The following is a 10,859-nucleotide window of genomic DNA, read 5'->3' on the forward strand; positions in this document are numbered from 1 at the left end:
TAAACAAATACAAGCGAGCGGGAGCCGACAGCAAAACAAGACACAATGTAGCTGTTGCTGGATGTATTCATGGAAACTGAGGCGCAGTTCAGCGTACGACGAGGAGCGTATCAAAGGCATGCACCAGCAGGCCAGATTCAAGGCTGTTACATATCAAATATCAAACAGAAAAATTCAGACAGTATGAAGGATATTTTTCCCTTCACTGTCATACAAAAGAAAGCCGACATGGAAGAGAGAGACCTAACATATATATTTATTATGTATATTTAATGTGACTAAATATACAGTTAATTTGCGCATAATTAACTATGGGGAAAAAAACTAAATAAATAATATCATATCTGTTCAAAACAAAATGGTGCACTGGATGATAATGGCTGGATGTGGATAACGTACACTGTGGAAAAAGAGATCAAATTGCAGCCAGATAAGAGTGTTTCGTCAATGCAATCAAATGTTAGTTTCATATGTGGCAAAAAAGAAACTTTCATATGACAAAAATGCCGAGGCTGAAATGAAGAATGTTTTGATGCTCTGTAGCAGCTCACAGTAATAGTGATTCTGAAATCATGTCCCTCAGCAATAAGTGTGTTTCGTTATTAAAAAGGCAGCAGACAATGAGAAAGAACGCGAACTCTGCTCTCCGACGGGCCCCAAACGCACAGCGGTATTTAAACCGGAGATATTTTAGGCTCACATGTTTACCGCCTCCACTTACCCGTCCAAAATTGATGAAAGGCTCAATCTCACACACTTACCTGTTTGTTTAATTAACTGACACCATCACAGTGAGACAGACGAGCTTTGGTGAGCCACCTCTCAACCAAAATGAAGCGCACAAATTGAAATTGCACAGGGTTTACGCTCGGTTTCTTAAGTACAGGAAAACTATTTACAATTATAACAGACACCATATTAACTAGTTAATGTTCATATAAATTTAAAAATAATAATAAAAATTTCAGAAAAACAGTTCATGCAAAAATTGCATGAATTTCAAGCATGGAGAGCAAATCAAAGCAAATCCAGTTCATCAGTAACTGGTGAATATCGTCTCTTCTGATGTCCGTGGCTGTTTGGAAGTTCTGGCGCTATCACATAGCTAGCTGGAATTGCAACTGTTTCTAGGTTTGTCAGCCGGAATGAGAAATGCATCCACATACCAAAATGACCCGGTGAAATGATGTGGCGATGAGTGAAATTTTAAAAGATTTCAGTTTTACTACAGGGCTCTTCAATCCGGAATATCTGCAATGAATACATTTCATTGTTTACTTTTGGGAGCAATTACTTGGGTTTCTATGCGAACAACATTTTTACATATTATACACAGCAATACTACACCACCTTTATCCCCACCATCGTCTGTGTATATTACATAACACACAGAAACAGACACACACACACACACACACACACACACACACACACACACACACACACACACACACACAAACACAAACACAGAAAACAGAAGAGCCGTGCGGATATAGACCGGTGTCCTGTGAAAACCAAGCAAAGGCTACGGGTGGCTCTGACCCAGGGGACAGCTGGGGACTCGGGGGACAGCTGGGGAACACATACACGAGAGGCCGCCGTGCCAGCCCCACGAGGGCCTGGAGTGGGGGGCTGCCTGCCCCCCCCCCCCAGTGCAGTTGTCGCCGGTGACAGGTGAAGCTTAGCGGAGGCCCCAAGACAACAAGTCAGGGAATAAACCAGCAAGCGGACCTAACAGGTCACCCGTGTTTGATATCCCCAGAAGAAAAGGGACAGAAGCACCCTCAAGAAGGAGAGCAAGGACAGGCGGGCGGGCAAGGCAGGGGGGGGGCGGGCAGGCAGGGGGGCAGGCAGGCGGGCAGGGGGATAGGCGGGCGGGCAGGGGGTCAGGGGGGCAGGCGGGAGGGCGGGCAGGGGGACGGGCAGGGGGGCAGGGGGACAGGGGGACGGGCAGGGGGGCAGGCGGGCGGGCAGGGGGACAGGGGGGCAGGCGGGCGATCAGGGGGACGGTCACGCACACACCAGAGAAAACGAGAGGCAAACAGAAAGCAGAGAAGCGTACTGAGCATTTTACACTTTCGGTCTGAAAGTAAAAGCATCTCGCCGTAGGAACCAAGTTATCATCCTGCAGATTGAAGTTCATCTGATTTTAGAAAAATTGGTTTCATGCATAAGAAACCAAACCAACCAGGTGTGGCCAAACTTAAAATATATATATATATATATGAATACCAGACAATTCAACACTTCAATTACACCCTATGACCGACTGGTTCAAAATTAGCTTTAGCTATTTAGTAATTTAGTACATATTAAATATAAGCAGCGATAATTCTGACTGAAAAAGGAATTAAAATTACAAAAAAAAAAAAAGTGTCAAATAAATCTTCCCCCATTAAAAGCTGGGATGAAAATTCAAGCAAAGTTCTGAGAATACATTTGAATTTCATCATCATGTTCATCACTTATTCCATACCTTTGAGTCATAAAAGCAAAGTAGATGATTTGAAAATGAATAGGTGAGTTAGTCACAATAACAAAGCAAATTAAAACAAATTTAACAGCCAGTCGAGACATTTGAAAAAGTAACAAGACTTTTCAGATAAGAAAAAGTTAATTATTCTATGCAGCGTTCCACAGCTTACGTTACGTCTCCTGTACGGCATCAAAGTATTCGTAAGACTTTTCTTGTGACAATATAACAGATCCAGAATAAAGTTTCAGTTTACCGTCAATATCAACCATCAGATGTTTTCAGTCTTTATTTTAAATTTATAAAAATTATACAAAGACTAAATTAAATGTACAAAAGAGGAACAAAATTCTTGCCACACCCATCCAAACATGTGTAAGTGTGTAACACACCATTCAGGGAGCAGACCTTCAAGACTGTAACGGTGCTTTGACTGAGTAGCCATATCGGTGCTGTAATTGTAAATGGATTTTACCCAGAAAATATATCACTTATATTGAGAGTCTTAAGTGAATAAATTACAAAAAAAGCAGAGTAACACTGAGGAACATTTATATTTTCACATTTTTATAACTAACTTGTGATTCCAAAGCACAGTCTGTTACATTCTGCAGTATTACAATCCTTATAGCTCTTATTGTTTCAGTTTTAAATGAGAGTTGCTTCTATTATTTCCTGTATTAGTTATATGTAGGGGCTTGGCCAATGGAAAATGTTTATTGCGACATGTTTAAAATGTTACAACTACATCATCTTGATGTGATAAATATTTTTCTAACACGGCTTCTGTTATCAGGCATGAGTCGTTCACCTGCTCCTACTGAGAAACAGAAGGCAAAACTAACTTTTAGAAAAATTTGAATTCCGAATAAAAATCTGGTCATGTTTTGAACTAAACTTTATTCATAATTCTGCATGTGTATACAAGTCCATTTTAATATAACAAATGCAGCATAATGATACTTCGAGCTACAATAGATAATTGCAGTCGCAAATATATTTACATTTATTTTAACAAAAAAATCAAAGTCAGATAACAGAATGACAGGTTTTGATGACAGTCCTATATAGCTAAGGACTGACCCTCTGTCTCAGTGTAGGACAAGTCACTGGAAACCTACGCTACCTAGCTAGCATCTACTGCTGAATTTAAATGGCATGATAAAGACTCTCAGTACAACCAACGGTGAAGCGCAAAACGTTCACAATACCCAAAATAAAATTAGTCAATATAAAAATTGAGTGTCGCTGGAAAATTCATCGGATTTTTATTTTTTATAAACCCCAGCCAATTATACAGGGGTGTGGGAGCTTCGAAGGAAATTTGTCAAGCTGACTATGAAGACTACAAACTGCCTCAACAAAGACCTTGTCACATTCTTTCCAAAGTGATATTAAAAGTGATATTTACATATTCGGTACAGTAAAACACAGTTAATGGTATGATGCAAATGTTTCCCTCATTTACAACACACACATCAGCATCCAGGAGCATCTCCTCCCTACTACAGGAACTAGAAAAAAAAAATTAGACTGAAACGAGTCAAAGCAGCGCTGCCATGCCTGAAACCCGGGAGAGCGCTGAGTGAGACGACTATCGATTCATACGCAAGCGCCGCTCCAGCCCTCACGCTGCCTGTAATTAGGCTTGTCAACAACCTATTATTGCACTCTTCCCAGAAACCTGGAAGCACCGACACCCTGACAGGCGACTTTATAATCAGTTTGTCACGCTGCGGGAGCGGCCAGGAGCCCCCCCCCCCCCAGGCTTTCTTAAGCTCTTTGACCAAAAAAAGATCCCCAGCCAAACGATAGGTCTCCAAGGCTCAGCCGTAGGTTAGAGGAATTTTTATCCGTTCGGTAAATCCTGTGTACTGGAGTCGTGTCGTGGAAAGCTGGAGCGAAAGCCACTCTATCGCTGCCCTTGTAGCTACGTAAAATCTCCATGTTCTAGTCAATAAGAAGTTGGCACTGGAGTAATTCCTTAAACTGATCGTTGGGAAGCAGCTAGGAGATCGGCTTTGGCAAGGAAAAAAGGACTTAATTTACTGGATAACTCCCCTTGTTTAACAACTGAAATACTAGCAGAATACTTTCTTTTTTTGCTACGGTACAAACTAATATGAGGCAAGATCTTGGTGGTGGGGGGGGGGGGGGGGTGGGTCACAGAGGAACAGTGTCACAGGGGGGGTGAGTCCGCAGAAGCGGAGCAGTCCAACGTGGCTACAGCCCTGGATGGGGGCCGGGAGGAGAATCAGGGGGAAATCGATCCCAGGAGCCAAACCACAAGCCACCAGCCATGCAGCTGGTTCTGGGGGTCTGGCAAGGTTCTGTGACAATTCCCAGTTTAACATCTAATCTACCTACTAATCCAATCAACTGCACTCCCCCCCAGCCAAAGAAGATGATCTCCGCAAGATCTCGCTGAAAGCCACGGCCATGTCGTGTTTCCCAACACCGGGGTGCATTTAAGCGGGTTACTGCAATCATGCAGACGATTACAAGCGGCTATGTGTGGCCACAACAGCTGCCTCCGCAAGCTTAACAGCCGCCCAGAGCAGGAACAGCGCGCGAGGGCAGGCAGACCCAGCGTCTGCAAACTTCCCCTTATAGGTGCAACTTCGACCTGGAAATCGAAAGGGAGGAGGGTATTAAAAATGCCTAGTGAAACTGAAGAAAAATGAGCTAAAAAAAAAAAAGCGCAGAGACTTCAAAGCAGCCGTAGTGGCTGGTGAAATCCTAAAAGCCAAAACCGATGGTATTAAAAATACAAAAGGTGCCACTCGAGTGGAGGTGGCCTGTCAGCGGAGTGCGGCTTGGCATCGCGGCTGCAGCAGCGACAGTGACTGGGACCACGACTGCGACTGCGGCCCGGCTTCTGGCCACTGGTCTTTCACAGGCACGCCACTCACCGTGATGGAGACCTCACCCGAGTAACTATGACCCGCGAAGAGGGTTTGAGGAGAGACTGGAGCCACGCAGGGGGCACAAGGCTCACTTTGGTCAGGTGACCAGCTTGTGCCATCGCCATGGTTACTTCATTCTGCCGTTTCCCGCCCTTCTTAAAAGGTGTCTGGCCTGTTGGCCAACAGCTCTAAGCAAACCAGATGAGAAACAGTTACACTGGAGGCCCAATATCATAGGAGTGTGGTGTGAATATCACTACTTTGCAGGAACGACACCAGAGGCAGCCCTTACTCAACCCAAGAGGCGCGTTTTGAATCACGATTTTAAGATCATTATTTGCATTTTCATATGAAGCCACGGACAGCCATTTTGTGTGTTTTTTTTTTTTTTTTTTTAAACTTTTTTTCTCGGAAATTTCAGCATTCGTCTTTTAATGATCACTCTGAGATGACTTTTGTTCTAACTGTGCCAAAGAAAGTGATGATGACACACTATCTGGACACTAGGCAGCACATGAGGTAGTTTTCGCTGTGAGTGGTTAGTGTGTAATTGTGAGATTTCACTCCTCCAGAGGGGGGTTGGGCTGGGAGCTGCCGTGTTCTCCCCTCCCACACACACGCGCACACACACACACACGAGCGCGCACACACACACACACACACGCGCGCGCGCACACAGCACACTGCTCCCCATGCAGCTGACGCCGCGGAGGACGGAGAGCTATGCGGGGCTCACTGACAGATTCTCATCATCCTCAACCTTCTCATTACCAGAAGCCTCAGTGTCGGACAGAGAAAAAAAAAAAAAAGTTACGACTAATTTCACTGCCACAAACTGGAAAATGGAAATATGACTGATTGCAAAAACAGAAAATAGATATATCGAACTCGCATGCAGCAAGAACAAGACAACAACCTGAGATGATCTTAAATCTGGTCAGGTGCAACTGACCACTGTGCCTCCTGGGGGGGGGAGGGGGGGGGGGCTTCAGCGTCGCTGTAGCTGCTGTATTTGGAGACCAGAATGCATCAGAAAGTGACACGCGAGTTGAACATATTTCATGCTTACACCGTTTCCCAAATCTATGCAGAATTTCCAGCTACAAACAGGGAATCGTACTCACTGATTACATGACTTCACCCCCCGACTTTTAAAAGTATCAGACAGCTAAATTTACTGAAACAGGTTCCTTTAGGCAAATCCCTGGAGGTGAGAATATTTCAGCAGTTGAGACTGCGGCCAACTGCAATACGTTTTATGATTTTGCTTGGGTTGGCACCAGTGTGACCCAAACGTGCCTTCAAACCTGTGCAGGAACACTTGCATGTTAGCTGATCTCCTGATCCAATAAATATTCTCTCAATTTGACCGCATCTGGTCAAAGAATAAACAGTAACTATAACCCAAAAAAATATATCACAGTTACGATATATTCATAGGCAGTGAGATAGCAGTAGGGCTCGTCACCTAAGCTACTGATTACTGGGTTATTCTTCGGAGTAGAAAACCACAACTGAGCATTTATGAATAAATAATTATATGCAAAGTATTGTTACACTAACAAACACATCAGTAACAGCTATATGACAGCAAATATTATACCTGAGTTTAATAAATGACATATTAGCTTTTTAGTCTTGTTGCCTTTGGAAGAATTTTGCCTTAAAAGCTTCTGATTGGAAGAAAAAAAAATTTACAGTAAGACCATGACTTATGGCCAAAGTGTTTAATGACCAAGTATGTATGGTCACCATGGCAACAGGAAGGAAGAGTCCGTCGCCCTCGCTAGAAGCTGTCCACTCCGTGACCAATCACCTGTCTCGCAGTCACGAGGAGCGCGGGGTGTCAACGCGCCACGAGGAAATAACGGCCATCTCTCTGCACTGAGGGGCGGGGGGGGGGGGGGGTTTGACAGCCGCCAAACGAAAGCACACGACATCATACTGCTACTGTTTAAGGCGTAACCATTGGTTACAATAACAACTGTTTCCAGTTCAAACAGACCAGTTTTGGTTTTATTTCCATCGATTTTTATTTAGCTACATTCCACATACAAACATTTCATTAACACCAAAGTACTTTCAGCTACTGTGACAGTTAACATGAAGTGGTGACAGCGGCCTGCAGGGAAGCTGGAACCGTGCGTATCTTTAAGAGCGCTTACTGGACTTGAGACCCTGATCTGATTTATTTTTAGCCAGGGGGAAAAAAAAAAAAAAAAGTTTACTTCCATCCATACACAACTTGTATGCGAGAAGTTTTAACAGCCCCAATTTAGGACATTCTGGTAAACACCAGATCTGCACGCATTACTCAGTGCAGAAGATAAATTATAATGATAATAATAAATGAACCCCTTTTCCCACATACAGTCAAAAATAACTCATCTTATCCTCCAGCCACTGTCAGTGACAGGGCAAGCGAAGCAGACAGGCGGAGGGAATTTCAGCGAGCATGGAGGAAGGCTTGGCTCTTAGATGAAAGGGGGCTGCCCAGTCAGGGGGACAGTTCACCCCCTAACAGCCCCTGACCAGACCAGCCACTAGTCCCCCGCTAGAGTCTCGCCGTTTCACTTTAGCTCGTCACCCAGCAAACGTGCGGCTCTGCAGGCCGTCACTGGTGTGGACTGGAGGGCGTCAAAACAGACACCCAGAGCCAGCAAGCATCATAATGTACACACCAGTGGGCGACAATAAAAAAAAACAACACTTAAAAAACTAAGGATTGCTAGAAAAAAATAACGGGAAAATTGTGTATTAGAGGAGATCGGCACAGATGAAAGGTCAAACTGAACAACATCAAAGGAAATACTGAGTATTTTTATGCTGGGTATAAATTATGCTGGTTACTGTATGTCGCACATGTGAAGCACATCCTGGTACTTTAAGACTGCAATCCAACCCCAAAAAAGAGGGATGAGGTTGGGCCTGCTCCTCTAGGAGAGCCCGATCAGTCAGGGACAGCGAGGGCAGCAAAGCACCCAGGGCCCCACCGAGGGCCCCGTGGCCCCCTGGAAGCCGCTCCGGACGGGGAGCGCTCGCGGCAGAGCTGAGCACCAGAGGAACGTTCAGGGCGGCCTCAAGACGGGGGTCAGCGTTCAGCAAGGTCCCTTTCTGCATAAGCAAGCAGACAAACGGCAGCCAGCGCCTATTCAAACAGTCCAGATCACTCTCCCAGGCAGCCTGTGACAAGAACCCAGCAGCAAAGCCGTTTGATCTCCAGTGTTTCCCTTAATCTGGCCTGTCAAGGTTCGCTTGTTGGAGGCTGTTTACTTTACTTCTCCTACAAAAAGTGTTTTTTTTCTCCCTCAGACAATGACTAATCCAAAGAGCAAGGGAAGGGCTGACCTGCCAGCGGAGGGTGTTAAAGCTACAGGCTCCCCTCACAAAAAAAGCACGACGATACATTAAAATCATTAAAATAACGGGAATACAAGTTCGGCAGTGTAGTCGTTAAAAACAGAACTGAAATTTTTCTAATGAGTCGTGGTTTATCTTTTTATCATCAAAGAAATTAAATGTTTTTAATTTAAATATTACTGTATGCTTGTTTCCTGCCTATTGTTAAATCATATGCAAATATTAACGGTAGGCCCCCATAAAAATGAAATGATAAAAGATGAGGTCCATTATAAATATATTTAAGAGAACACACATTCACAAAATTAACGTAAGTACACAACGCATTTGATAAAGCTCTGTCAATAATCTTAAATTATTTAATAATCACTTGACCGTGATTATTTGCCAATTTTATTTTTTAATGATCTGTACTTCCAAACTATATTAAGATTTTTACCACAAAAAAAACACACACACACAAAAAGCACAACTATTACATATAAAATGTAGCAAAATGTACATAAAGATTTTAATTAGGGCTGACTTTACAGCAGAATAGGCCGCTGCATTTTTACAGTAGTCTAGACTAAATTAAATGCACGGCGCTCTTAGAATTATTTTAATGTAACAAGACAATGTAATGTAAATGTAACATGTAAATGTAACATGTACTTTAACGGGACACCATTTGCGTGGCGCCGACGTTACATAACATTTCTGAGACGTTACAGGCTACGGCGGGCATCTATTTCACAGCTTTATAAAAGCAGCAGCAGCTTAAATACGTAACCAACAGTGCGGCGCCGTCAAGCGCAGAAATAACCACCTTTACATTTTTTTTCTAGAGTTTTCCTGTCCACTTTCTTTTAATAAACGGCACCGACATCAGGCCTGCTCGCTGTAGGGCCATGCAGCCCATATCCACCTCCGGATTTAAACAACTTTAAACGCCCAACTATATAGATAAGAAAATGTACATGTGTCATTCTTTGAAATAAAATTGCAAATTATATCCGAGGTGTCGTGTTTAGGTATATATCCCCGCGCCACTGACACTGCAGCCCTCGTTAAATCCCCTCGTCGGTGCGCGAATTCATTCGCATAAATGCACGACATTAACTGCTCCAAAGTATCTTGACTTTAATTTTTATAATTTTGATAAAACAGTGCAAGCTGAACTATGCCGCTGTCGAGTGAGGTTTTTAATCGCAGCTTCACGAAAAAGACTTTTTATTATTTGCTAACTTGTGAAGCTGGCGGGACTTGGTGAGAAATGTGAGCACCTGTGTAAACTGGAAAAGCCGTAAAAGCCGCGAAAAGTGCCTAAAACCGACCTCCTACGGGTACTTTTTCCTGTTCAGAAATAGCCTGAATTTATCTAAAGATGTCAGAATTAAAACTTTGTTCATAACTTTTTTTTTCTCCAAAAAATGGACAGTGTTCAAACATCAATCACCCAGCACAGTAGCTGACCTAAGTCCATACTGATACAGGCGATAATATCCGAGTATTTCACGTCCATGGAAAAATAAACGTAACTTTAAACGAGTAGTTAGCTAGATAGTACAAGTCAAGTAGTCATGTAAAGTTGCTGGGTGACTGGAAGCACTGGCTGCAACCCCGCTGCTCCCAGTGTGCATGGAAAGCGATGTTTGTGGTTTAAAGGTAACACGTGGTTGAAAAAAACCCTACTTTAATCCAAAAGTAAATCACTGCTTTTAAACTTTCGCCTTCGTCCAGAATACGCTTCTTCCACTTTAAAAGTTTCCTTTGTTTGCGGCGTGCGCGTCCTGCTGCCCCGATCCTCCAGCACACTCACCAGCATTAACCTTAACTGCGGCTTTAACCAGCGAGACAAAACAGCCAAACAACTTGGCAACTTGCAAAAAGAGCAGGAGACGGACGATCGGCTGCCGTGTCCGCGTCGGGGCTCCGACCTAAGACGCCGTCCTGGTGGCTGACGAGGCTCCCGACGGGCAGCCCAGCCTCATGCGCTTATTCTGCTGTTTGTTTGTTTGTTTCAATGGCGTGATAAACAACAACAAAAAGGCGAAAACAAAAGACAAACTCGGCGTTGCGTGCGCGGAGACGAGCAGGAGCAGTGATATGACGAGTGAAAGCAGCGGACAATCATTCAC

The 10,859-nt window shown here is 43.8% G+C and overlaps 1 protein-coding gene across 6 annotated transcripts in view; it reads right to left on the minus strand.

Moving 5' to 3' along the window:
- foxp1b (forkhead box P1b) overlaps nt 1-10,859 on the minus strand; it is a 146,523-nt gene that overhangs the window by 135,414 nt on the left and 250 nt on the right. The window contains exon 1 of one of the 6 annotated variants that reach the window (XM_023793941.2): nt 10,541-10,707. The exons of the other annotated variants lie outside the window; for them this stretch is intronic. The gene's annotated coding sequence lies outside the window, so the exon portion shown is untranslated. Of the gene's footprint in view, nt 1-10,540; nt 10,708-10,859 lie in introns of those variants that run through there. 6 annotated transcript variants of the gene reach the window in all.

This window comes from Paramormyrops kingsleyae, chromosome 8 (assembly GCF_048594095.1).
Source record: "Paramormyrops kingsleyae isolate MSU_618 chromosome 8, PKINGS_0.4, whole genome shotgun sequence".
Lineage (NCBI taxonomy): Eukaryota > Metazoa > Chordata > Actinopteri > Osteoglossiformes > Mormyridae > Paramormyrops > Paramormyrops kingsleyae.